The sequence below is a fragment of the Passer montanus genome, unplaced genomic scaffold, assembly GCF_014805655.1.
Source record: "Passer montanus isolate IOZ18808 unplaced genomic scaffold, ASM1480565v1 scaffold6, whole genome shotgun sequence".
Classification (NCBI taxonomy): Eukaryota; Metazoa; Chordata; class Aves; order Passeriformes; family Passeridae; genus Passer; species Passer montanus.
In genome coordinates, this window is record NW_024371037.1 from 6313234 (window position 1) to 6338587 (window position 25354).

Below are 25354 nucleotides of genomic sequence, written 5' to 3' on the forward strand. Positions count from 1 at the left end.
TCTGCTTTGTCAGAATCTAGAGTACCCCCAGGTGATGCATTCACACAGAGTGTGAAACAAGGTCAAGAAGAGATCCTGTGCTGGAGAGCAGATACCAAGATTGCCACGCTTGGAGATCACTGAGCAGAGTGCCACATTGGACCTTCTGATTGCTCTCACAGGGATTCAGGCAGAAGCCTTCCTTGGAGCTGTATAATTAAACAACAGACCTCTCTCTGTCATTAAACTCCCAGCTCTGATTATGCTCACACAGCACTTTGGGTTGGTTGAGGGCTTCCAATGGGATGGCAGTCACTGCCATATGTGAGAGTCATTTTGAGTTGTGGACTCACTGCTATACTTTCAATATTGCAGTTTACTTTCAGTATTGCAATTTAAAAACTATTTTTCATCTTCCCTGCTTAAAAACAATTTTGTCTTTGGAATCAATTTCAGTTTCAGGACATTCATTTCTATATTGAAAGGTTTTTGTCATTTTAGATGTCATACATTGTTTTCTTTGTGTAATATTTTTTATTATTTGTGTATATAATGATAAATCATCCAAATCAGAAAATAATCAAAATATTCAGCTATCTACCTTTTTTTAAAGGTCAACTGTAGAACAACAATTTTAAATAATTATTTTGTAAATTTTTTAAATTAATTTATAAAACTATTCTAAAATTATGAGAAAATATATTCTAAAGCAGTTTGCTGTGATGAAGAAAGAAGGTAGAATGGAACTTATCAAATTATACATTTTCACTTTATCATTCTTCAGTAACATGCTAATAGATCCCTTACTCTTATTTTGCATAAGAACTTTAAATAATTTTTTGTTAAAGTCAAGAAAAGAAATGAAAATAAATTTTGGAATTTTCAATTTCAGTGCTAAAATATGTTTTAGTCTGTGTTGAATTCTTCCACCTGCTATTTTTTCATGCAAAATAGGCAGCCATCTTTATGTGTCGTGTCAGAAAAACAAGGAAAATAAGATAAACAGTAATTAAACTATGTAGGTCAAATTACTGCAGAGACAGTCACGGTAGCAGTTGCTGTTTCAGCCCAAGCCGTGGACCTCAAGGCTTTACCACTTCACAAGTAGCAGTGGTTTTGTCTCCTGTAACGTTGCATCTTTGTGATGCAGGATCCACTCCACAGTATTCTTACAGTCAGCAATCCCATCCTGCATCTTTACCACTCGTCTGCTGGTCTAGCATTCACTTCCCTAGTCAAATAGGAATTTCCTCACAGAATAAGCTATCTCTTTTGGGAGCAGTATTAAATAATAAGAGGAAATAATTATCAACTTTTGAATTACTGTACTTGGTGGAAGTGATGGTGCAGAATAGAATAAAGCCAAAGAGCTTGAGGAGTTACAAAAATGGGTCTGCAGAGATATGGGATACCAAACGAAAAGAGGTCAGAGAACAATAATCAAACCACTCTTCACACCTCATTAAAATCTACCAATTTGTCTCCAATGTCCAGCAACATCCTCCTGGCTTCTATCATCAAAATATTCAATATTTTTATTTCAAAACAAGATTTAGAGTTGCTAGTAGAGAAGGTTCCCTTCCCCACAGCAAGCCTCACACAGGGGTGGCCTGCAAATTGTTCACTCCAGTGCTCTTGGGCTTTTCTTTGTGGATACTGCTCGGTGTAAGAACAACCTCACTGCCCACTCAATGTGCCCCTGCTGAGGCTGCCAGCAACAGTGTTAGTTTTTGTTTGGGATTTTATGAGGTGGACATCTGTCCATTAACAACTGGAGAAGAGCCACCAGTGTCATGCCCCACAGCTGCCAGCCTGTCAGCAGGCATTAACAATTTCATATAACATTCAGTTGCTGCTGAGTGAGCTGGATTCAACCCAATAACCTGGTGCTAAACATTTCTGTGCTCCTTCAAATCATAAGAGTATGGCTTTGGGTGGCTCCTGGTTTCACTTTGATATAACACAAATTAAGTGTTCCTGCTGGCTGTGAGGCAGCAGGAAAGATGAAATAATAGAACAGCCACAGCTGGCAGCTAAGAGAAGCTGGTAAAGATCTTCAAATACCACAATACACTATAAATAAAAAGCAGAATGCATAATGTGTGAAGGCAGAGCTGGTGGAAAGCTTCCAAGCAGTGTAAGCAAAGGTTGAACTCAGCTGATCCAAGAATGATGCATAATGTGTGAAGGTGGAAAGCTTCCAAGCAGTGTAAGCAAAGGTTGAACTCAGCTGATCCAAGAATGAAACATGGAAGAACCAATCCCATTATTAATGAGTGGCAAAAAATCAACATTGTGATTTTGGCAGAATGGATTGCAAGGCTGAAGGTACATGGAGTGGAGGGATGGGAGGCAGGGGACTTATCTGAGGATGTGGGATCTCACTTTCCTTCTCCCCACACATCACCTCCTCTTCTGCCAGTCTGATTCCACTGAGATGAATCCCACCTCCTTGGCATCAGCCACTTCATCTCCAGCAGAGAGATAGGCACCTGTAACCTGTTTCTCAGCAGCTGTCCCCTGAGCCTCAGTCACATGTCAGATCCTACCCTGCACACACCATATCTATCCCCTTATCCTAAGCCCACCCTTCCTCTTCTCTTCCTTGATTCCAGCACATCCCCACCTCCAGCCCTCATTTCTCCAAAGTACCACCCTAACCTCCACAAACCCCAGGCAGAAGGGCTTTCTCTGTACAATGCTCACCCACCATGGCCATGGGACAGAATCCATCCTCCAATTTACACCGGTCTGGGCACTCTTTTCCTTCAGCCCTTCAGAGGATGGGGCTGATTTCCCCAATTTGCTCCCAGGATTCTTGCCACTGGTGAGCATTGCCCTCCCACGCAGTCAGACCCAGGCAGTGTTGTGTCTCTTGCAGGTAAATTATGGGAGCTCAGGTTGCACTGGTAGTTCTGCTTAGCACCACATGCATTTGGCATGCCCTGTGCACATCCAAGATTTGCTTTCCTCATTTACAAATTACTTTGTCAGTTGCCTTTGTCTTGATTTACCACTTATTTCTCTTTAGTCAAGATTTGCTAAATATTTTCCACAGTTCTTTGCCAGCTCCAGCCTAAAGAGTTCAAACTGCTTTTGGATAACTATGAGTAAACTCCATCCAGTCCCCCCTATCTGGGGTTCAGCTACCTATAGAGGTGGCACATTATAAGCAACTATTACTTGTGTCTTCGTTTGTTTGAGAGAGTCACTTTAGGTGCTAGTGAGGTCGTAAATCTTTTTCTAGGACTGGAGTCTGCAAGAGATCTAACCAACAAGCACATACTGTGGACATCCTCAAATCTTATTGTCTGAGCATCTGTGTCAGGGGACTGACCTGAATACACGTGCTCTCATTCTGGCCTTTGTCACCAGGTTTCTGTACTATGGAAACCAGGGCACTGGGGAAGAGACATGGAAGTCAGTGAGCTCCTCCTCAGGATGTACATTAACCATACAAGGAAACCAGGGAGCTTGGGAGGATTCTGTTGTTTAACCTGAGAGTATTTTCCTTCCTATGTGTGCATAAACTTTCCAGGTGGAAGTATGTCCTGAATGCACCAAAGTCCTCTTCTGTATTACAGCAATTCAAGCCACTGACAGCTCCTGCTGTCCACTGGGGCATCTGATGCTCTGTGGGCGAGTCTGTATTGTGCAGTGGAGACCAAATAAGTGTTTAACTTTTTTTCCAAATAAAGCAGTTTACCTGCAGGGTACAATGAAATATCCTGAGAGAGCAGCCTGGAATTTTTAAATGGTAAAGCATGAAAAATTGCAGTGTATTTGTTCAGTTTTGAACATTTTTAGTTTTCCTGGCCTATTTTTGGGACCTGAGATGGTCTCAGTGTGGAATAGTTCTGTGCTGCACCTTCTAAGCCCTAAAGCTGCCACTGACCAAACTGGCAGGTCTCAGTCCCACACCTCATTTGCAGAGCAGCTCTGCTGTTGCTGTCTCTGCACACCCTTTAGTTTGGACACAGCATTACATTCCTGCAGTTACAGTTTTTTTTCCTCTTCTGGCATCTTTGCATATGCAAGGCTACCTCTGACTTGTGCTTCTCTTTGCAGCTAAGAAAATACTAAAAGGAGCAGCAGAATTCTCCCCTGGGAGCCTCCTACAATGTGGCTTGCACTCAGTGCTTTCCAGGGCACAGATCTAGGCTTTTAAAGGCAACACAGAAGGCTCTTTTTCCCTTTTTTTTCTCTACAATTTTGAATAACTAACTTGTTTTCCTTTTGAGAATGAGAGATCTAATTTATATTTAAATCTTTCTAATCCCTTGCCAAGCTACCATGACAATAGGCATTGAAAAAAGTCAGTAAATAACAATTCTCCTAATTACCTGATTGCCCTGATTGCCATTCATGTTTCGTTGTCTTTTATGTCATTCTATGCCAATGCACTTGAAAGTTATATCTTCCAAAGTGAAAGCTAAAATCAATCTGGGTGAAATAGGTTTATGTCAAGAAAGATATATTCCTGTTTATCAAATGTACCTAATGAAAACAGCAGCTTCAACAAATGAGCAGAGAGAGAGAGACACCCTTCCTCACAGAGCCCAAGTGAAAAAAGGTTTGGGAACATAAACTCCAGTTTAAACCAAAAGCAATAGCACAGGATGCTTTTGAAGCTTATCTCATGCCGAAGTGTCACTGGTGAAAACCCAAACAATACAGGTAATTAACTGCTGCATGTCTGCAGATTTATTCCAATGAACCCACATTCCTTTACAGTGGGTATTTGGAATCATGCCTTTAGCAAGAGTAAGTAAACTGGCCTATTCCTGTGCACTGGTGTGGTCATCTGGGAAAGGATCCTTTCCACATGGACAGGTTCAAAGCACACTTGGGAAGAGAGAGAAGCACACATCCTCACCACAACAGCAGAGAACAGGAGCTTAACCAACTTTGCCACTGAAATACTGGAGAGTACAAGAGGCACTTACCAGCATTCCCTGGACTCCTTAATTCTTGTCATTCAGGATACCACTGGATCTCAGAAAATCTGGCTTCTGGTTCTCAGATGACAGACTTTGCTTTTACTTACCAGCATGTGTCTGGTGGGCCAGAATATTTATTTTCTGTTAAGGAAATGTAATCCACCTGGGTGTTACTCATGTAGTAGACATGCAAAATCCATGTTAATATTCTCCACCCACTTTTTTTTCTAAAATACTGATGTTTTTATTGGCCATTACAGGGAATAATTACAGGGTAGAGAGTATGACAGATGATACTGACTAGCAAAAACTCTCTTAGGTTCGGAATCTTGGCCTTTACCCCAAACATATGAAAACATATCACTGCCCCAAGCAAAGATACACACAAGGCTCAGGGGGGAGGAGGCTTTGTTTCCTGGTTATTCATTCACAACATGTCATGTAAAAGGAAGCAGAAGGGAACGAGGAAGGAGGAAGAAGAATACCTGGGAATAAGCTCTGCCATCTGTGTCTGGGTTGACTGGGGGAGTTACAGTTCCCTTACATCTCTCACCTGGAAGATCTCTACATGTGCAGCAAGACAGGTAGCACAAATGTGGGCAGCCAAAATCACCTTCAGCTGTCTTTTACTGGAGCACAGCAAGCGGGAGCAGGGAGATCAGTTCCTCTTCTATTTCCAACTCTGAGAAATTGTATTTGACTCATCAGTGTGGACTAGATTAATTTCTTTAAAACTGCTATATTCCCTACTAGTTTCTGATAGGTATTTTTATTTTTTAGAACGGATTGATGTTTTCTCTTAAAAAATAGTTTGATCAAATAGTTTCTATCCAGTAGTCCTCCACAGTGCAGCTGATTGACAGGGTCTTTGACATCCTCATCTTTGCATGTACCAACTTGTTTCAGATTGATTTCAAGGATTTTCTTCCAAGACTTTCTTGGTGTTCTATCTCATGAGCATTAAAACTTGTCTGGTGAGTCTGCTTTCCCCCCACAACCTGCTTGTAAAGCCAAGGAGAGTTAAAACTCCTTAAAGCTTTGCTATAACTATTAGTAAACTGAAAGAAAATTTTGGAATGTAGACTAAAAGGTTATGACCAATATTTGCCCTGTATTGTAAAAAACTCAAGGGTTCCAGAAGCCTTTTTTATTTTCTTTCCCTTTTACTGGCTTACATATCACTTCTGAAGAAATCAGGACTTTCAAGGGTTCCAGAAGCCTTTTTTGTTTATTTTCTTTCCCTTTTACTGGCTTACATATCACTTCTGAAGAAATCAGGACTAGATCAGTACCCATTTCTGATTAGATCTATCTAGAAGTGGTTTGTTCCTCATGCAAAAACTACTAGAAGATTCTTCTTACTTTTTTCTACTGCATTGAGCATCATACCCAGATTTGCTTATGATTTCCATATTGAGAACAATAATGCAAGTCATTTTAAGTCCAGTCTGACAAAGCCTTTATGCACTTTATGAATTATTTAAAAAAATAAGAATCTCAGTTTAAAGGAACGCTTGAAGCAACAGACCCTGTTGTCTGTTAGCTTTAAAAACTAAGTATCCCATTTACTAAGCCTGCTGAGAAAAGTGCCCATTAAAGTAGGCCATAAATGTTCTGTGTGAAATTGTCTACCTGAATTTGAATTAAAAATAAAAAACCCAAGACTTTTCAGCGGGACTGGGGTAGGAGGTTGCTTACCTGCTAGCTCCCATACCAGTAAGTTTCGACATCTAACACAGCTGGAATGCAGCCTTAAAGAAAATCTGCATTATAAACTGCCTTGGAACTGCTTCACCTGCTTGGGGAACTAATTTAAATGACTTCTGAAAGCTACAGAAGGAGCAGTTCATTTGGATTGCAAAGCAGTGTAGAAAAGGTAAGTGTTTTCCCAGGCTAGCAATCTACATGTTAAAGACATGAAAAGAACTACTTGGAGTCATAAAGGCTAGTGCCAAAATACATTCAGGAAGACCCATGGTAAGTGAAATGGTGATTCTAGGCAGCAGTGACAGCATTCATGGGTTATTTATCTTGCATGGTTTTAAAATGTTGTTGTATGCTATGGAAACTGCACTACACTTCAAGACAGCAGTATCCAATATTTTTAGACCCTAAAGGAATAGCTTTAGGAAATGGCAATTTCCATGAGAATTTCATGTCTAGACTACATTTGATTTCAAATAGCTTAATTCTTTGCAATATAGAAGCAGAATTTCTGGAGGGTATTTTTTATACTCTTCAACTAGTCATTTGAGAGTCATTAGAGTTTCTTCTAAGCTTGACTTTACTTGCACACTGTCTATATAAAGATGATATACCATCTGCTGGAATGCCTCTACAAAACAGAGTGAATTACTTATTTCCATTTTCACTTTTCAAACCATACAGATATTTGAACTTGGTAACAAAAACACCTATAATCAGATCATTATGAAACAAGCAGAACATGAGTGTGAGACAGAGATTAAAAAATTCAAAAGCTTTATGTAGGATTGTTTTAGGTAGTGGGGTTTTGCTATTTCTTGTTTCTGTGTTGACCAAACCATCTAGGACAGGTGTTTCTCTGAACATAAAGGAAATTATCACTTTACTGAGGAAAAGGAAAAGATCTTGCAACTGGTGAAATATGCAAATGTAGGAACCCCATTTTAAATATCATCAGCAAAGAAGAAATGTCAAGAAACACCTTTTTCTCTGCTGTTATATTGCTTCTGGATCCACATGCTCCCAGATAAAAGAAGAATTTAATAATGGATTAGACAATAGTTAGAGTTTCCTATTTCATAAAGAGGAATTTTTTGCATTCTAATTTTTTAAGAAAAGCTTATGGAAGTAATAATTAACTTTCAAATAAGTAAATCACTTCCAATTACCACAGGATACACAACCATTTTGCAACCATATTTAGTAGAACATCTTTTATTGCCTACAGGTCTGCCAGGGCTCTGGCCTAGGATGTAAAAAAAAATTAATTCTCACATGTAAGGAATGACCAAGAAAGTTGGATTCTACTGATTAGAGACATATGCAAAAATTTATATTGCGGTTGAAGTAATCAGCTAAGCAGCACAACATGGAAATCAGTGGAAGCCTAGGAGAAACAAGGGAGGAAACAAGGAAGGAAGGAAGGAAGGAAGGAAGGAAGGAAGGAAGGAAGGAAGGATACTTTAAAGGAGATTATTAGGAAAATATGGTAATAATTTTTATTGTTATGAAATGGAAAAAATATTAAAAGGGATGAAGGAACACTTACATTCTCCCTGTCCACTAGGGTTTAGACAAGGACTAAGAAAGCAAGGGATAATCAGATGATTTGCAGACTCTTTCAGATGATCAAGACTTGAGGACATTAAAATCTTCCTTAAACTGTCATCTTTATCCCACAGTTAAACAATACTGGTCCTTTTCCCATCTCTTCTCTTAATGTGTTCAAAGTATCTACCATTAGATTTTTTTTTGCTTTATCATGGCATCACAATTAAGTTGAAATTCCAGTTCCAATCTATCCAGTTAGTATCTAATCTACCTGTTTCATCACATAAAATTTGTACAGTGACTGTTCAGTGCTCTGGCATCAAATCTGTGGTACAGCTGGAAGTGATTGAGTTAATGGCAATGAAGACTGAGCTATTTTCCCACTCTTCAGACAAATTGGAGCCTAATAACTTCAAATGACACTCACATAACATTACAGTGAAGTTTTCATCCTGCTGCCTATTTTATTCTTCTGGGCAAAAAGATGACAGTTGAGCTGCCAAATTGATACTTTCCTTTATCGTTTAGGATTGGATTTCTCTCACCCATCTAAAAGTTATGTCCCTGCTCTGAGGCAGTTATTCCAGACACTCTATCACTGATACAAAAAGACAGAAACCCCTAAAGTGGGACCCATCCCATCTTTGTACAACACCCATCTAGTAGATTGAGCCTTGCCAGGAGATACTTTCTCCTTCTAATAATGACTGAGTAAATCATGGACACATAACTGGGTCCACAGACATAAGTGGTTGAAGTTGTATGAGCTGGGTGCCACAGAGCCCTTTCCAGGTAATTTCAGGCATTCAGCTGAGATGCTTGTCTTAGGAATGCAGTTGTCAAGGACTATCTCTGCAGGAACCTCTCAAGTCCTTCTGAAATCCTCAGCAGTGTGTGAGGGGAGCAGTCTCCCTGCAGAAGTGCCTGTCTCTCTAAGTTGCCTGCAGGTGGTACCTAACGAGAGCAGGCCTCTAATTAGCACACGAAAGGTAAGGTAGGTGAATTCAAGACCTAAATAGTCAGTTATTCGCACATAAAATGAAAAGTAATTTCTCTCCCTAGGAGATGGAAGTGCTTTCTGCACTGTATTGCACTACTCAAGATGTGATAAAGAACAGTGTGAATACCATCACACAAAATTGCTCAATTTGAGAGTCAGTGCACAGTCTGGAGATGTGCTGGGGACCCACTGGGGCAGCAGCTCTCTGGTGTAGTGGCTCATCTATTTCTTCTCCAAGATACTGCATAACTGAATACTTGATGTTCAGCCTAACAGTCAATAAAGTTATATAAATTCTAATAATCATCTACTTAAAAGGAAAAAAAAGGACAAAAAGCAAAATGAAAACATGTATATTGGTAACTTTTCCAAAGAGCATTCTGTGTTAGACAGTTAAGTCAAAGCATTGCCTGTACCAGCTTAGCTCCAAAAAAATGCCCATTATATAAGCAATTGGTTTAATCCAAAATTATTCAGGCAATGAAAATGTACATACTAATTATTTAATTTTTTAAGTACAGGAACAAGGTGTCAGATTAACTTCTTTTATTGAAAAGTATTGATGGCATTGAAGTTAATGACATTTCATTTCCTGGATATATTTGGCAGATTCTTCCAAGTGTGATAAATTTTAATTGGTCACTTGGTCCCTTCATTGAAAATGTATGTATAACCCCAAAATTCACATATTCTTTTCAAATACTTCCCACAGAGTAAAATAATCTTACAACTTTTATTCTACTCTAATATTCACCAGACCATTCATAACTTTTGACATCATACAAGATAAATCCTCCCTTTTCTGGTACCTACAGCAATTTTTATTATAGCCTATGATTTTGTCCTTTTACCAAGAATCATTGTATAATTATATATTCACAAACATACACACACACACACACATACATACATACATACAAACATATATAAATATAATATATATAGTGGTCTCTTTCATTCTTGTTCATATTCTTTTCCCCTAAATTGCTTACAATGTTTAACATGTTTTTGAGGTAGGGTTCTATTCAGATCAGTGTGCAATATTGCAAGAGCAGGGACACTGCCTTATTACGTCCCACTGCTACACCAAATTCAATTGTTTGGGGTTTTTACAGTTAGATGAAGCTACTTGTTTGTTAGCCACTGATATTTGTTATGGTCTTTCAGCATTTCTTTTCCTAGTAACAACTCTTTCACTGAGCAAATGTTTTTTATTATTTTTCTCTATCTCCCTTTCCTTGAGGGAGAAAAATCTTCCATTCTCTGATTACTACCACTAAGTTTCCCCCATGCCCAGTGGCCTGTGAAACTTGAACAATTTACTACAAGTAATTCCCTGAGAACTGCCACTAACTCAGAAAATGTACTCTGATTGCCAGTGAATACAATTTACTTTTTCACTGGCTCTTCTTGTCTCTGAGGGAAAATCAAGCAAACACAGATCTTTTCTTGCTTTTACTTGTGAATAAATCTGAGTTTGTTCATGCAAGGTAAAACTAAAATACTGCAAAATGGAAATACAGGTTGAAAATATTCAGGACCCTCTTATAACACATTTTTTTGATAACTGGGAGGAAGAAGAACTTGGCCTTGCATAGGAGTGCTAAGGAGCAATTCAGAAATAGGACAGGAGGATAAAAAAGGTAACCAGATTCAAAAATATTGCAGGTTGCTAATACAAAGGAACAAAGAAAAGAGAATAAATGTATATTGTCGGGTGGGGGGGGGGGGGGGCACGAGTAAATATATTTATTTATTGCCTTCATCACCAGTTTTTAAAAATTGCTTATAAAATGCCTTGCCTTAGGATCTGACCCTGTGCCATCAGAATCAAAGTACTTTTGTTTTTGTTGATTGTGCTATGAGTAGTACCAGCCTCTAGAGATACCCAAAGATTTAGAATGTGAAAAAATCAGTGGAATGTTCCAAAGAGCTGAAGGAGAGGATTATTTTGTAAACGGAACACAGGCACACTGCTCTGCTGTAGTGGATTTTTATGTTGAAACTTGGACTGAAAATATTTCCAGGAGCCACAGGAAGGCAGTGTGTAGCAACTTCGTTGTAGTTTTGAAGGCTACATGCCCAATATCAGAGGAAAGTATGATAAATAGCAATTTTGCTACCTGAACTCAGCTTAGTTGAATATTTTTCAATGGCACATTAGTTTCAGGCAGAAAATGTTGACTCTTGACCTTTTGCTTAATTCTGACCTTATCGTTTAGATTGCTATAATGTAAATGACTGAATGTAAATTTGCATGTAAATAACCACAAGGTTGTTTGGCATTTACAACATTTCCATCTTCAAAGTGCAGTTGGCCTTCTGTGAATGACCTGAAGTGATTGCAAAAAAGTGAGTTTAGGGCAGTAAAAGATGAGATGTGTCAGGCAGAAAAATGCCTAAAGCCACAAACACTCAAGCATCTCTCCCAGCCCTGCTGGCCGAGGCTGGGCAGACAGGATGCTTTCCTTACCACAATGAAGAGGCTACCCAGGACTCAAAAATCCCAATTTCAGAGACAACTAATGTAAGCAGAAGGCAAAGAGCCCCTCTTTTGGAGGGACAGGTTTTAATGAAGTTCCCTTACCACAATGAAGAGGCTACCAGGACTCAAAAATCCCAATTTCAGGGACAACTAATGTAAGCAGAAGGGAAAGAGCCCCTCTTTTGGAGGGACAGGTTTTAAAGACACAGATGCTTAGGTCAGATAACCAGGATAGGTAGTGTGACCCAGCCTGTAATTTCACTCCTTCACAGCCCTCCAGAGGAACTGGCAGGTGGAGGAGGTAAGCCCTCACCTCTTCTCATGTTCACATACAAAATGGCTGAAGAGAAAAATCTGTGTTTTCATGCTCTTCCAGGTCCAAAAAGTAAGATATTTTGAAGGGAATCATCCCAAACTGCTCGAACTCCTCCTTTCTGGTTCCTTGCAGACAATTACAAGAATCATAGCAACTATTCATCCAGAGGTATGGGTTAATAATCCAGCATGTGATTTACATGTATGGGGGGCAGGGATGGGGCACTGGTGTATAAAATCCCCTGAATATTGGTACTGAGTGGCTGGTGTGTGTCCTGTGGAAGGGATTCATCCTGTTGGCCTGTCCCCAGTGCTCACTCTCTGCTGTCCCCATCTTTGGAAATCTGGCTGTACCAGCCTGGGAGCTTGAGTAAACTGAATTCCCTGCAGAGCTGATAACGAAGTCTCTGAGGTGTCTGTATGGAAAATAACGGTTTAAACATTTCTGGCAAATAATTCACAATCCTATTGGATCCTATGTAAAATTTTCTAATTTGACCTACATTTTTCTTTTAGATCACCACATTTTCTAACACAGTAATTTTTTCCCCACCCCTAGCCTGATACTCAGTCTTTTTGGCAATAAAGCAATCATATGAACTTTCTACATATTTTACTATTTTTCAAAGGGAAGAATATATTTTCTTTCAAAAGTCATTTTTCCAAGTTAATTAGTTTGCATTAATACAGATTTTTCATTATGCAAATCACCTTACAAGCCCATTAGCTATTGTGGCTGTCACTGGTATTCTTGACTGGTTTAATTCTGCAGAACAGTGTGCAGCAGCCCCACACAAAGGGTTCACTACAGGAACCAAAACCTTATTATCTCACTCACCTCACAGGGATATATTTCAGCCAAGAAGAATTTCAGAGCAGCTTTGTTTCCCGATGGGTGAATGTCTGTCACTGAACTTGGCTTTTGATAGGGGATATAGAGAGTTCTTGCAGAAAGGAAGCAGAAGATTGAGAGGGAAGAATGGTTTTGCAGGAGCAATAGAAAGTGTAATAATAGTGGGGGAAAGTGATATGCTGGTGAGTTCTGCAGTTTATATGGGGTAAAAAGGAACAGCTGGCTTGTGACCCTTAGAGAAGTTTTTTGAGGTATTTGCTCTTTGCAGTGTGGAAAACTGACAACATTCAAGCCCCAAAGGGAAGAACCTTCAATTCTGCCCAAAGCCAGTAAATTCAGTGTCTTGTTTTGTGACCTTTTTACATGCTAAACTTTCTGTTTTGCCTAAAGTACTGGTTAAAGTATAAAAGTCTGATTTTATATGCAGAAGTATAAACATTCAAACCGAAGTTTTCATCAATATGAGGAAATTCAGAGACCTGAATATTCAGAAGGTTTATTCACCTTGCAAAAAGCTTTCCAGCTGTAACTGAAACTCATCTATGTTTCCTGAACCAGACAAATTTCCTAGGTGAGGTTTTTTAACGCAATTTCCAGTAATTTCTCTGTTCTTAATTTTGGTAAGACCATCAGAATAGGATACATGTGGCATTTTTTGTGCCATTTGTAATTTTAATTTTAAAAAATTTTTGCAAGAAGCATAGACTGTGGCAGGCTGAAAGAAAACTGTCCACTTTTTTCCCTGGGAGTTCAAAATTAGTTTGCTTTGGGCAAGGATTGCTGAAAGATGCAGGTGACTGTTACTGAACCTTCTTCTCTAGCCTCAGTTTTTACTCAAATTTGAGTGGTACTTCTTGTTCCTATTTTCAGTGTTGTAATCCCTGAATTACCATTATCACTATACAGTAGACCAGAGGGAGTAAGGTTTAGGCCCACAGAGCCACTTAACTATTTAAAGCTCTTCAAAGCCTGAATTCTGTTTAAATCAGTTGGAGCTGACTGGTAAAATACATTATTGGGCACACGTTAGAAAGAATATATCCCTAACACCTGTTTATTTACATTCTAAATATCTCAGTCTTTAAAATGCTGAACACTTTCCGCAGGGGTACAGAAGCAAATGTTTCAAAGAGTATTTTGACTTTAGTATTTAAAGCACAGGAGGTAAAGCCGATAGAAAAGCTGTTTCACCTTAAAGTGGGGAGCTTTTTCCTTAAACTTATTTCTGGTATAAATGAAATTGTTTCTTTTTTCTCTAACGTAAAACCTCAGTGAAAAGGGGAGAGAAAGTTGCAACAATATCAAAATGTTCTGGGAAGAAAAGTTTGTCTGTTAGTTGAAATTACTTTTCATTTTCATTTTGTATTTAAAAGTTAAAAAGCTGAAGGCAAAACCATTTGTTGAAACGAAACAGTTATAAAAGGATTTTGTCATTTCCTGACTGAAAAAAAGAAAAGAGTCTTTAAAGCGATGGCCAGAGAAGCATCTGGATTGCATTATCTGTATCCCTTGGAAATAAGAGGACATAAGTGCTGGAAAATGCAGTTGAAAATAAAGACCTCTGACAGTTGTTCCAAGTTGTTGTTTCTTTGGGTTTTTTTCCCCCAAGCCTTGCCTTTTGCCTGCAGGTTTCTTTCCACAGCCCTGGCACTGCCCTGGCTCTGCAGGTCAAAGCTGGCCCAGGGCACCGACACTCCCCTTCAGGAGCAACAGGATCATCTCCTCCTCCAGGAGCTCCTGTGCAGCTGGGAGTGCCCTGGGCTGGGTCCTTCCCTGTAGGACATTAATCCAGGGAAAAAGCAGCAAAGTTCCTCAGCCATTGCCCTCATTTATGTCCTAGCTCTTTCACTTTTGGCTTTTTGCTGCTCTTTAGGAGAAGGAAAAGAAAGAGCTATATTTTGACAGGTGACACTTCAATAAAAGGAAATCCTTTGCATGCTCACTTCTAAAATCTTCCTGTGTTGATTTGGCTTACAGGCTGTTTTATGCTCCTTAGTAGGTGAACTAATGGTAAAAATAAATTTATCACAATGTATGACCCCTCACAGGAATACAGCAGGCCCTGTCTAGGCTGTAGGATGTTCTCTTACATAAAAAATGGGTGGTGGAATAACAGTCCAAAAATTGTTCTATTTAGTATACTGCTCATCTGCCTAAAAGCTAATTATAGTACCTTGATAGAAATAATTCCAAGTGACAGGTCTTTCTTTATTGCCATTACCATGTGCAAACACAATGAGCTGGCAAAGATTAACAAGCTCTACCATTTTGTACTGATGGAGTTTGTCCACCTGCCAGCATCACTTTTTTCCCCTAAATGGGTCTGTCTAAGAGAAGGTGATTTTTGAAATCTCACTATCATTACTATTGACATCAAACTAGTAGGAAGACATCTTGAGTATGTGTCAATTCTCAGTTATTTTTGATATTGTAGCCCCAGGTTCTGCCTGTTAGGAGATATTTTACTTTTTACAGTGCCAGACTGGTAGGAATTAATGTACACACTGAAAATCAAATGCACAGTCTCGTTGTCAACACTAACTCTGTTAAGAGCAGCAACCAATGCTGTAATGTTTATAACAGGTCTGTCTGTGTATGTGCAAATAAATTTGACAGATTGTGCAATATATTAATGAAATGATGCCCAGGATCCTGGAAAAACAGCTTTTAGTAGATACTACTCACAGAGTTCAGCTATTTTTTTTTCCAGAGGAAGCAATGCATATTTTAAGTCATTTGCTATTCTGTGTGTAAAGCTCTTTTTTTTTTTCTGGCTCTTTAGGGTATTAGAAGCTTTGTGTTCAATATGAGGGGACTGTGCACTTAAGATGTTAAGTGATTTGGAGGGGTTTTCAAACTTGTAATCAGAGAATCTGTGTGGTGGAGCTTTTTTTTTTGTTACTCTTAGCTTGTTACTAAATGAGGTTCTCTAATGTCTGTCTTAGTTTTCCTTCTATTTCTTGTTCCCTACATTACTGACCTGTCTCTATTCAATTCTGAAGTTAAATGAAACAGACATTGCTTTAAAACATATGTAAATTCCAGTCAGGAAAAAAAAAATTGTATTAGGAGTAATTAGTGCTGGGTATTTCCACATCAGATCCCATTAAAATGATGAATTAAGAAGCTTTTTGAAGGTGAAAAAGAATCACAGACCTTCATAGGGTCACCAAGAGTGTTAAGGACAGAAGGCAGAGCAGTTCTGACAGGTCTTGACTCAGCACTTTGCCCACAGCCTTCAGGGTTCTCACCTGACAGGGAGGGATCTGGTTCTAAATGTTTTACTTGTAGGCTTCAGAAGACTCTTTTGCCCTACCTTTCTCAGGACAAACACCCAGGCAGGGCACCTGCTGATGGCTTACGGAACTTGAGCCTTCTTCCTGCCCACCTAGGAGTCAGGAGAGGTACCTATGTCACAGCATCCAGAGTTTCTCATAGATGTGTTCCTCTCATGCCTGGAGGTCACATCTTCAATGTGCTCTTGGTGACTGACAAAAGAAGATCAAACACTTCCCTGCTGTGGCCCTGAGGGCATTGGTGGCCTTTGTGTCCCTCCCTCCAGCCCACATTCCAGGAGCCCCAGTTGGATCCAGCCTGGGGCTGTGGGTCCCCACCCCAGAGATGTTGCAGACATGCCAGCCTCCACCCTGTCTCTGTGTGGATGCCTTGGACCCAAGCTATCAGCTGAACAAACACACATGTCCCAGAGTAGCACCCTTATCCCCCTCAGCCTGGCTTCAGGGAGTCAGGCTGCAGCACAGGAGAGCAACATTCAGTAAAAATTCTACTATATAACAGTCTGGCTGCCTCCAGGAAATCAAAGGTGTAACAAAACTCAAGTCATTCCTACTATTCTGCATATTATTCCAGTCAGGGTCCTGAATTCAGACCAAATACCTTCCCAACTGTATTAGAGCCTTTACTGGTTTCCAAGCCTGAAACTACAGTACTAGGCTGCTGAATAAAATGGAATAGAGTTGGAGTTTATCAGCATCATCTGGTTCCCCCTCAGAGGTTCAGAAGTGTGTTGTAAGGACACTTAGCAAATCGCTCACTGCTGGTCACATAGTTGAGAATCCCAGAGAATGGCACCAAATCATTAATGTGAAATAGGTCTCCAGGCAGCCAGATGGCCAGAGGGTGAAGTGGTGATGAGACATTGCTAGGAAAACTGGCTGTGTTGAAGGAATGTAACAGTCTAGAGTGCTAGGAAGTACCTGAGCCGAAGATTTTAGGGCTTTGGTAACATCTACAGACTAGGTGTAAGAATCTTGGTTCATTGTGGTTGCTACCATTCTGCCTTTATTAGCAATCACAGCAAAACAAACCATCTTTGTGAATGTTCTCATATGTTAGGACAGAGACATTTCTTTCATAAACATGAATTTATGCAGACAAAACCCCAGTGCAAGCGGTTTTAAAAAGACTTGGTGATGATCTACTTGTCTATATACAATATATTATAAGTATTGTGTTCTGTGCCAGGTATCTCCCTAGGGTTGGCAGATGTGACACAGGGTGCACAGGAGTTTCATATCCATCTGGGACAGCAGCTGAAGGCCAGGTGAAGTATACCTGAATCCCACCCTTCACTTAGGAATGACCCAGCTCAGACAGTAGCAGGCTTAAACCAAAATAAGGAAATTCATACAGAGGTTTTTTACCTGGTTCTGATGAGGTCGGCTGCTTTCAGGGCTTTGCAGGAGAGAGCTACCAGAACTGTCTGTTCCCAGGCTACCTTACCTTTATACTGGCTGGCAGACATTCAGTTCTTCCAGTCCTTCCCTAAGTGGCACGGAGTGAAGTTTGTGGCACACCACTTATGCCCACATTCACTTGTTACAGCATGTACTCTTTGGCACAGTAAACAAAGCAACCCCAACCTCCTCCCAGCATTTGAGATCAGGAGGGGTGAGGGCCCTTGGAATGCAGACGGAAGCATTTGGTGCTTTGTAAAAACTGAAGTCCCTGATCATAGATATGAAGAGAATGAAAACCAGCCATTGGAAAACCTGCAAGCTCCTGAAACGGCACAAGTCAGAAATGTGACAGACAGGTGGAGGCTTGAAGCGAGCATGTTTGTGCTTTTGACTGACTCCTCCTGACCTGGTGCTCCTCAGTGGAGCTGGCCATAACCCACTGACAGGCAGTGCTGCACAGCAGGGGCTGTGGCGGCTCGGGCAGCCCCAGCACATTTATGAAACCTCTGCCCATAAGACAGACCCAGGAAGTCTGAAGGGCAGAGCTGCCAAGGAGCTGTACAAATTCTGTTTCTCATGAGGAGGAACAAAACAAGGGGGTGCCCACCTCTGCCAGGGCACACAGGCTGCATTTCTGATTCCCTCTCCCTGTGTGGCCCAGCTAATCACACAGGGGAGTTGGGTTTGTTGGCCCTGTTGCTGTGCTGCTTCCCCAGCTGTGTGGGCTCCTGTCTAGAGCACCATGGCACAGGAAGGGACGCGGAACTGTTCAGAAAGCAGAGCCTTGGAAGCCAGCGAGGGACACAGAGTTACCAAGGCAAACTGAGTTGCAAAACATCTGCGGTTTTTTGAGTTGTTCTGGAAGAAGATTTGGACTGCACTGTGCAAAAATACTCAATAAAGAAGGTTGGAATAAGAAAAGGCGATGTCACTCTTATATTTCAATCAGCAGACAAATTCACCTTATTTTGGAAGCAGTCCATTCCCAGGAAATTTGAGATAATATGGATAAGTCATATTTGTCCATTTCAACACCATCAAATCTTCCACCGAGGAATGAGAAGATTAAAAAAGTCATCATGTTTTTCCCAACAATGAGTTGATCAGTGCTCAAAGTCTGTTTGAGAAACCAGGTAATCACATTCCTCTAGGTAGATTTCAGTAGATGTGAGACTTTAGTCATAACACTTTTCTGTATTTTTCCAATTAATATTTTAATGAGCAAGTTTTATTCAGCAAGCCTCTTGAGGAAACATCAAATTTTATTTGAAAGGAGAAAAAATTTCTAAAAAAATACATGTTACATCTTTCTCCATTAACATTTGCCTAGAATACTGATTGAAAGAATTTGGTTGATCTGGTCAGAAAGATTGAGTGCCTCAGAAAGCACAATAAATTTTTGGGTAAGTAACTTATGCCTAAAAATGACAGAACATTAAAAAATTAAAGACTTTAATGTAAAATTCAGGTACTGCATTCTGTTCAATAAATAGGTAAACCATGTAAGTAATGGTAGTCTGCTACAACTAAATCAAATTTTTATTTCATGGGTTTTATGACAACATAAAGAAATACCTTTTCATGCACTGTAGTTCCATTACGCTGAATTATGTGTCTGCAATAAGGTTTTAAACAAGGAGACAAGACAGTTCTCACAGTGCTTGTCTGTCTATAGGTCGGGGATTACACGGTGACCTAAACAGCCCTAACCAGGCACCACCAGCCAGGGGGGTTCCTGTCTCTCCTGCAGCGCTGCGCTCCCGAAGGTGTGTGCCCAGGGAGGCTTTGCTGCTGCTCCAGGGACAGCCTGTGACAGTGCCACAGGGTACCGGAGCTGATCACAGATATCTCAGAGACGCTTTTCAGTTGATTTGAGTTCCTCCCTGCTTTCTAGGTCTTGAGCCTGAGGGCAATTTTTTGAGGCTTGCGTCAGCAGTCTCAGGAGTTAGTACTTTAGGACTTTTTTATTCAGCAGCTGAAACTGGGAGCAGGCTGATGGGAGAGCTGGGAATGGTGCTGTGAACTAGACAAACTAGGTGTGAGTTTGAGTGGGACTGAGTATTTTAAAACCCTTTTGTGGCATTTTCATTCAAAAGCAAAGGGCCTTTGCTTGAGTTGCTTTAAGTCATTGTAAGAGTATATGGAGGAAGGGTGTGTCAAACCTACTTTTAACAGCTAGGAAGCATTCAAGAAAGGATATGATGTAGTTTAGTAAAGCAGTTAAGACAGATAAACTGCTTATAGCATCACTTGGCAAACTGTGGAAACCCCTGCTAATTGCAATTCATGGTTTTAGTTCTTTTTATGCAAGTCTGTGATTCCTTTATTTTGAATGAATGAATGAAGGCGCACAGTAGAAATGAACCATATGTCATTTCTGGTACCACTGCTCCCATTTAGCTTCTTTTGCTGAGAACAAATGGGATCAGGAGTGCAACGGTGCCATAACTGCTCTTACAAAGTCTCTGCTAGTGTACAGGCACTGAAACAAGTGGGAAGGACCCCAGGGGAAACATTGCAGACATCTGAGGTGAAGAGCATACTTGCCTATTTCAGAGATTGATTGTGTTTCTATTTTATTTTACTTTATTTAATTTTTAAATAAAGCAGTATACTTTTATTAATTTTGGAAGCTAATACTGAAAGGTGAAATTCATCTAAGCTTTCTCAAAGAGAAGACCCAGTGACTCTAGCTTCTTCCAGCAGCAGCTGAAGTCTTTCTGAATAAAGAAAATGAGAGAAAAATGAATGCCTTGTGTTACTGACCATGCCCAGAGGAATTTCATATCCTCATGAAGGACCGTGTTTCCTTTGGACCCTCCCTGTACTCTTCTTGGTGGTGGTTGTCTGCTTTTGCAGAATGTATGGTTGCAGTGGTTTGTGGTAAGGTGAGACCCTGCTCATCCTTTGGATTTGGGGATAGCCTGTTCATCTGGGGTCTGAGGGGTCTCGCCCTGTTCATGGCTCAGCCATCAGCAAAACTGTCTCTTTGGACTACTTTGACCTTATGTAAAATGGATGTTTAGGGATTTGTAAAGCATTTCAAGATTCATGGCTGGACATGCTATAAAAGAGCAGGTATTTACTGGGAACGTTATGTGAGTGACTTAAATCCACCAACTATTACAAACAGTAGGCATTAAAGTATTTTTGATGTTTGGCTTTATGAGTTTTCAGTCCTTTCTTTATACCACATAGGTCACACAGTATGCCTTGATCAGTGGTCCAGCACCTTTGGGAAGTGTTGGAATCTGGGGCAGAAGTTTTAGAGCTGATCTACAGAGAAAATCTACTGTGTCTGAGACACTGGATCTGCAGCATGATGAGAATAGTCATGCCATTTTTTGAAAATTTCATATTCAGTGCTCAGATATCACTTATCTGATCTCATCTGTAGCCATGAACATCAAAAGAAATGCCAGACTAAACTTTCAGTCAGAAAAAAATGGGCATGCTTGGAGAAATCCATCTACAAGCTAATCCCAGCCAAATGTGTTCCTTCATAAATGAAAATTGTTATTTCTTCTGTACTCTATTTTTAGCCAGACAGCACTGGAAGAAATCCTCCAGGTATTGAAAAGCAATAGTAAGTGTGTAGGAGTTAGCAAAGCTGGTTGCCAATTCAGCAGGCAAGGAGCTTACTGATGGCAACCACAAGTAGCCCAGCAAGTCACATTCCAGTGGTTCTGCAGAGCAGCAGGTCACATCCCCCAGAGGTCACATCTCCCACTCCCTTCCCCACTGCTGCAGGCTCTGCTCGGCGCTCTGCCTGGACGCGGCTCAGGCTCATTACACGGCCAAGCCTTCCCCTGCCCACAGCTCCCTGGCAGGGAAGGGGCAGGCTGGGAGCTACCAGCACACCCTGCCTGCAGTGCTGCACCCAGGGCTGGCTGCACAGAGACCCCACTGCCCTCGCTGCTCTGCCTTCACTTCCACCACCGAGTACAGTCCTGGCACTACAAAGCTGCCAAGTGAAATTATTTCTCTCCAGCTCTGTTTGCCAAGATTGCACAGGACCAGCCATGCTGATTGTTCATTATAAAGCCCTAATATATGTTTAATGACACCAATTTATTTTTTGCAATGCCAGCTGGTATTTTAATAGCCTTAATAATAGCACGTATTAGTAGCAGCATTACTTGTTTGTGTAACGCTCCACCTTCACTGTGCTATGCCAGCAGTAACTAATGAATGTGTTCTAGGAAATTGATCCACCTGAAGCAGATTTCTCTGAATAGAGCTTTAACTTCAGGGAAATAGGTTGTGAGCTTGGTGCGGGAGTGGATACGAGAGAGATTTAAAGCTCTTTTTGGATTTATAGAATAGCTTCCAATTCCTGCTGATGCAGAAATCAGTTAAAAATAGATAATTCCACCTGGGCCATTTGTGTGCCTGCTGCTCCAGACACAGCCAAGAGTGGCAGAGCTTCTGTGTAAGCCAAGCTGCCGAGAGGTAGGAATCCAAGATGGGAGGATGCCAGTGTGGCATCTCTCAAACAGTCTCTTCCATCCATCCTCCATATGACTAAAAAAATAATTAGTAAGTCTAGATGAAATAGACCATATTACTGGACTACAAAATCCGGGGTGTCTGATAAAAGCAGCTTGATCAGCAGCCTCAGACATGCAGACACTGAAAAAAAGAAAACCAAGCCTAAGATTATTTTAGGTCTTCTGCTTGGCCTTGAATATTCTGCTTTACTCAAAATACCTTGCAGCCCTCGATTAATGTATGAAGTTGGCAAGATAAAATACTAGGCATATAGACAGCAGAAGCAAGAAGGAAGCTAAATTTTACAGCTTGCTGCTGAGATTTGGCCCAGCCCTGGGCCATGCTATAGCTGTAAATGATGGCAATGCTATAAATGTATTGAAGCTGTTACCCAAAAGATGGTAGTCAGCACCTCCAGAAGGAGTCAGAACTTGGGTCGTTCAGTGGGAGCCTCAGGGGGAGCAGATGTCGGCCTGACTGGTGCTGAGCTCTTGTTCAGGTTGGGTATTTGACTTTTGCTATTTGTTGTATACTTGGTTCACACCAATGCCTTGACATCCTACATGGATCATCTTTTACTGGCACTGCCCTTCTCCCTGTTTAGGAATCTGGTTAGCATCAGAGAGCTGGTGCTAATTTTAGGCACAGTTATGCTAAACAGGTCCTCTTTGGACTCACAGCAGCTCCCAGGATGATTTGTGTGGATCTCATTTTGACACCATCACCCGGGCTCTTCCTTTGGATCCACTTTGCTAGCCAACCCTCTGCCTTTTCTTACCCATCTGATAAATATCCCAGCACACAAGTCCCATATGGCTGTATTCCCCTTTCTTACCCTTTCACCTGTTTCCTGGCTCCTTCCTCTGCTGCCCTAAAATCACAAGAGGCCATAGCAGCTACTTTGAGGAGAACCTGTAATTGCTGCCTGGGCAGCCACTGAAAAGATTGAGGCAAATTTCTTTGTCGAAATTCCACCAGAAATCCAAGAACTAAACTGGCAGTTCAACACTATTTTTCATATACCAACTGAAAGGTTTTCTATTTGATTAGCAATTAGCCAGTTCTGAAAGATTCAGGATCAGACTCACAACTGGTATAAGTCAGAGAAATCCCACTGAAGTCTCTGATTCTTTTTTGAAATAGTAAAAAATTCAGCAGGAGCTTTAAACTCCATCCAACAGCTGGCTAAATTTCAGAAAGATAGCACATTTTCTGTAATGCTCTTTGACATTAAGTATTCCTTATGGGCCAGATATAATCAATACAAGAGATAAAGTGAAAATTCAGGGTTTAAAAAAAAAAGGCAGAAACAAAGAAAGCATGGATCTGATAAATGTAAGTTTTAGGAATAAAAGTCAAAATGCAGAATCAAATTTTACATTTTTACAGATGTGTGTTTGTTATCATAATGAACCACAACTAAGTTTTAACAGTTCTTCTGTCTCTTGGATGGAAGTTGGCACTCCTGTCAAAGTGACTGGAAGGATTTTGCTAGCTCTTGGTGGGGGTGAGCTGCATCCCTTGTGAAGCCCAATTCCCTAACAGGTGTGGATATTGCCTGTGTGCACAGCACAGATGTTGCATTTTGTTTCCTTTCTCTTTTCAGTTCTGCTTCTCAAAACATTCAACTCTCGCTGTTCCAGACAAATGTTCTAATGAAACTGAAGGCCCAGGAGCTGAACAGCCTTGGGAGAATTATAGTGGCAGAGGAAGATGGTGAAAGCTCCAGAATCCAGCCTTTTCTCCTGTAACAGACGAAGACTTTGTCTTAGGAGATAAACAAACATTGCCTGAACTTGCTTCATATTTTCTGGGAAGTCTAATAGCAGATCTGTCTCTAACATCCATATATATTAGAAAACTTTTGTAAACTTGGTAAAGCTAGGGGCACTTCTTCCTATATTTTCTTCAGCTGCCTCACAAAACAGAACTGGTTTGGGGCTGCTGCTCTTCAGTTACGCATCTTATTTCTGGACATTAGTTAGGCCATGCTGTTTTCTCTGTCTGCTTCACATTGTTGGGCAAGCATGTCACTGCTAGTGAAGCCTATAGCATATCAAGATAAGACAATTATATATGTGATAGTGAGTGGTGATATTTCATTTTACAGGCCAGAAACTCTAATAATCATTTAGATAAACGCAAGACCAGAATGTAAATTACATATTTTCTTTAATCCTCTATTTATTTAAATTATAACCAAAACCATTTCTGACTTTAATAGACTCAGATACTTTTTAATATTTACTACACAGTAAAACACAATGCAGAATATAAAGCAATATAAGAAAAAGAGCCTTATTAAAATAAAAACACTATACTCAAGATGTGGAGAAAAGAATTTTACCACCAATGGGAACACCCCCTTCTTCCTTCTTAGGAGTTACTTGTAAACCTTTTGTGCTTACGTTGCCATAAGTGAATGATATTAAAATCTATGCTGTGTTCTAATAAAGAGTGATTTTATTGGTAGCAGAGGCATATATTAGTCTTTATTTCATAAATGCAGTCATTTAAACTAAAGACTTTTTCCCTAAATGCTCAGCTGCCATCCTTCCTCCCACTTTCTGGGAGAAAATCGCCATTGTCCTATTTATTTAACATAGTTTGTGTAACTCTGACAGATACAGTGAAAAGCTAGGAAAGCCTTTGCCTTCAGTACTGAGGCCATTTCAATGACCTGTGCCTGAAGATTTGGAAAAACGTGGGCTTAATTTAGCAAATTCCATGTGCAGCAGGAAACTGCAGAGCTGCTCCAGCTCTAAACAAATCTACAGGGAATAAATGCTCAAGCCTTCACCAGCCACATCCAGTGAGGGTTAAAAAAAGAGCCACAGTTTTCACACTTCTAAATACTGAGAAAGTCCCATTTAGTTGAGACTTCATTTTTCTGTGGGGAGTTTGTAATTTTGCAGGGAGACTGTGAAAACTGATCTGAGTAAGCAGCCTCATTGGATAAGTTAGAAAATCCTGCATTAAATTTGGAGCCTAGTAGAAAATTCAGGCACCAATTCAGCAGGTTAGGATTCAAGATATATTAAAATTTAGATGTAATTCTGTAATTTTCAGAATGTGGAATTCCTCAGTCTTCCACCAGTAGAGCACAAGGTGGAAGTATGTGTAAAAAGATATGAGACATAATTTGTTCCACTATTCTCAGTACAATGACACTGGTGTTTAAATTACTCAATGTAAGCATAAAATAATCTGTCATGGTTTATGGTATGAGGACTCAGATTGGTAGTTACTTTTTAATCTACTCTACATAAAAATGGGAATAATAGAAACACGCTCCTCACTATTAATCTGACTCATTAGGTGTACTAAGGAGCCCTA

At 40.3% G+C, this 25354-nt stretch overlaps 1 protein-coding gene across 8 annotated transcripts in view; it reads right to left on the reverse strand.

Moving 5' to 3' along the window:
* SPAM1 (sperm adhesion molecule 1) overlaps window positions 1-17627 on the reverse strand; it is a 35857-nt gene extending 18230 nt beyond the window's left edge. For 3 of the 8 annotated variants that reach the window (XM_039726935.1, XM_039726934.1, XM_039726927.1), the window contains exons 1-3: window positions 17492-17530; window positions 5473-5601; window positions 4926-5060 (exon numbers count right to left, since the gene is read on the reverse strand). The gene's annotated coding sequence lies outside the window, so the exon portion shown is untranslated. Of the gene's footprint in view, window positions 1-4925; window positions 5061-5472; window positions 5713-17491; window positions 17531-17570 lie in introns of those variants that run through there. The other 5 variants (XM_039726929.1, XM_039726932.1, XM_039726931.1 and 2 more) reach the window with 5 other exon arrangements.
* Between the last annotated feature and the right edge of the window lie 7727 nt (window positions 17628-25354).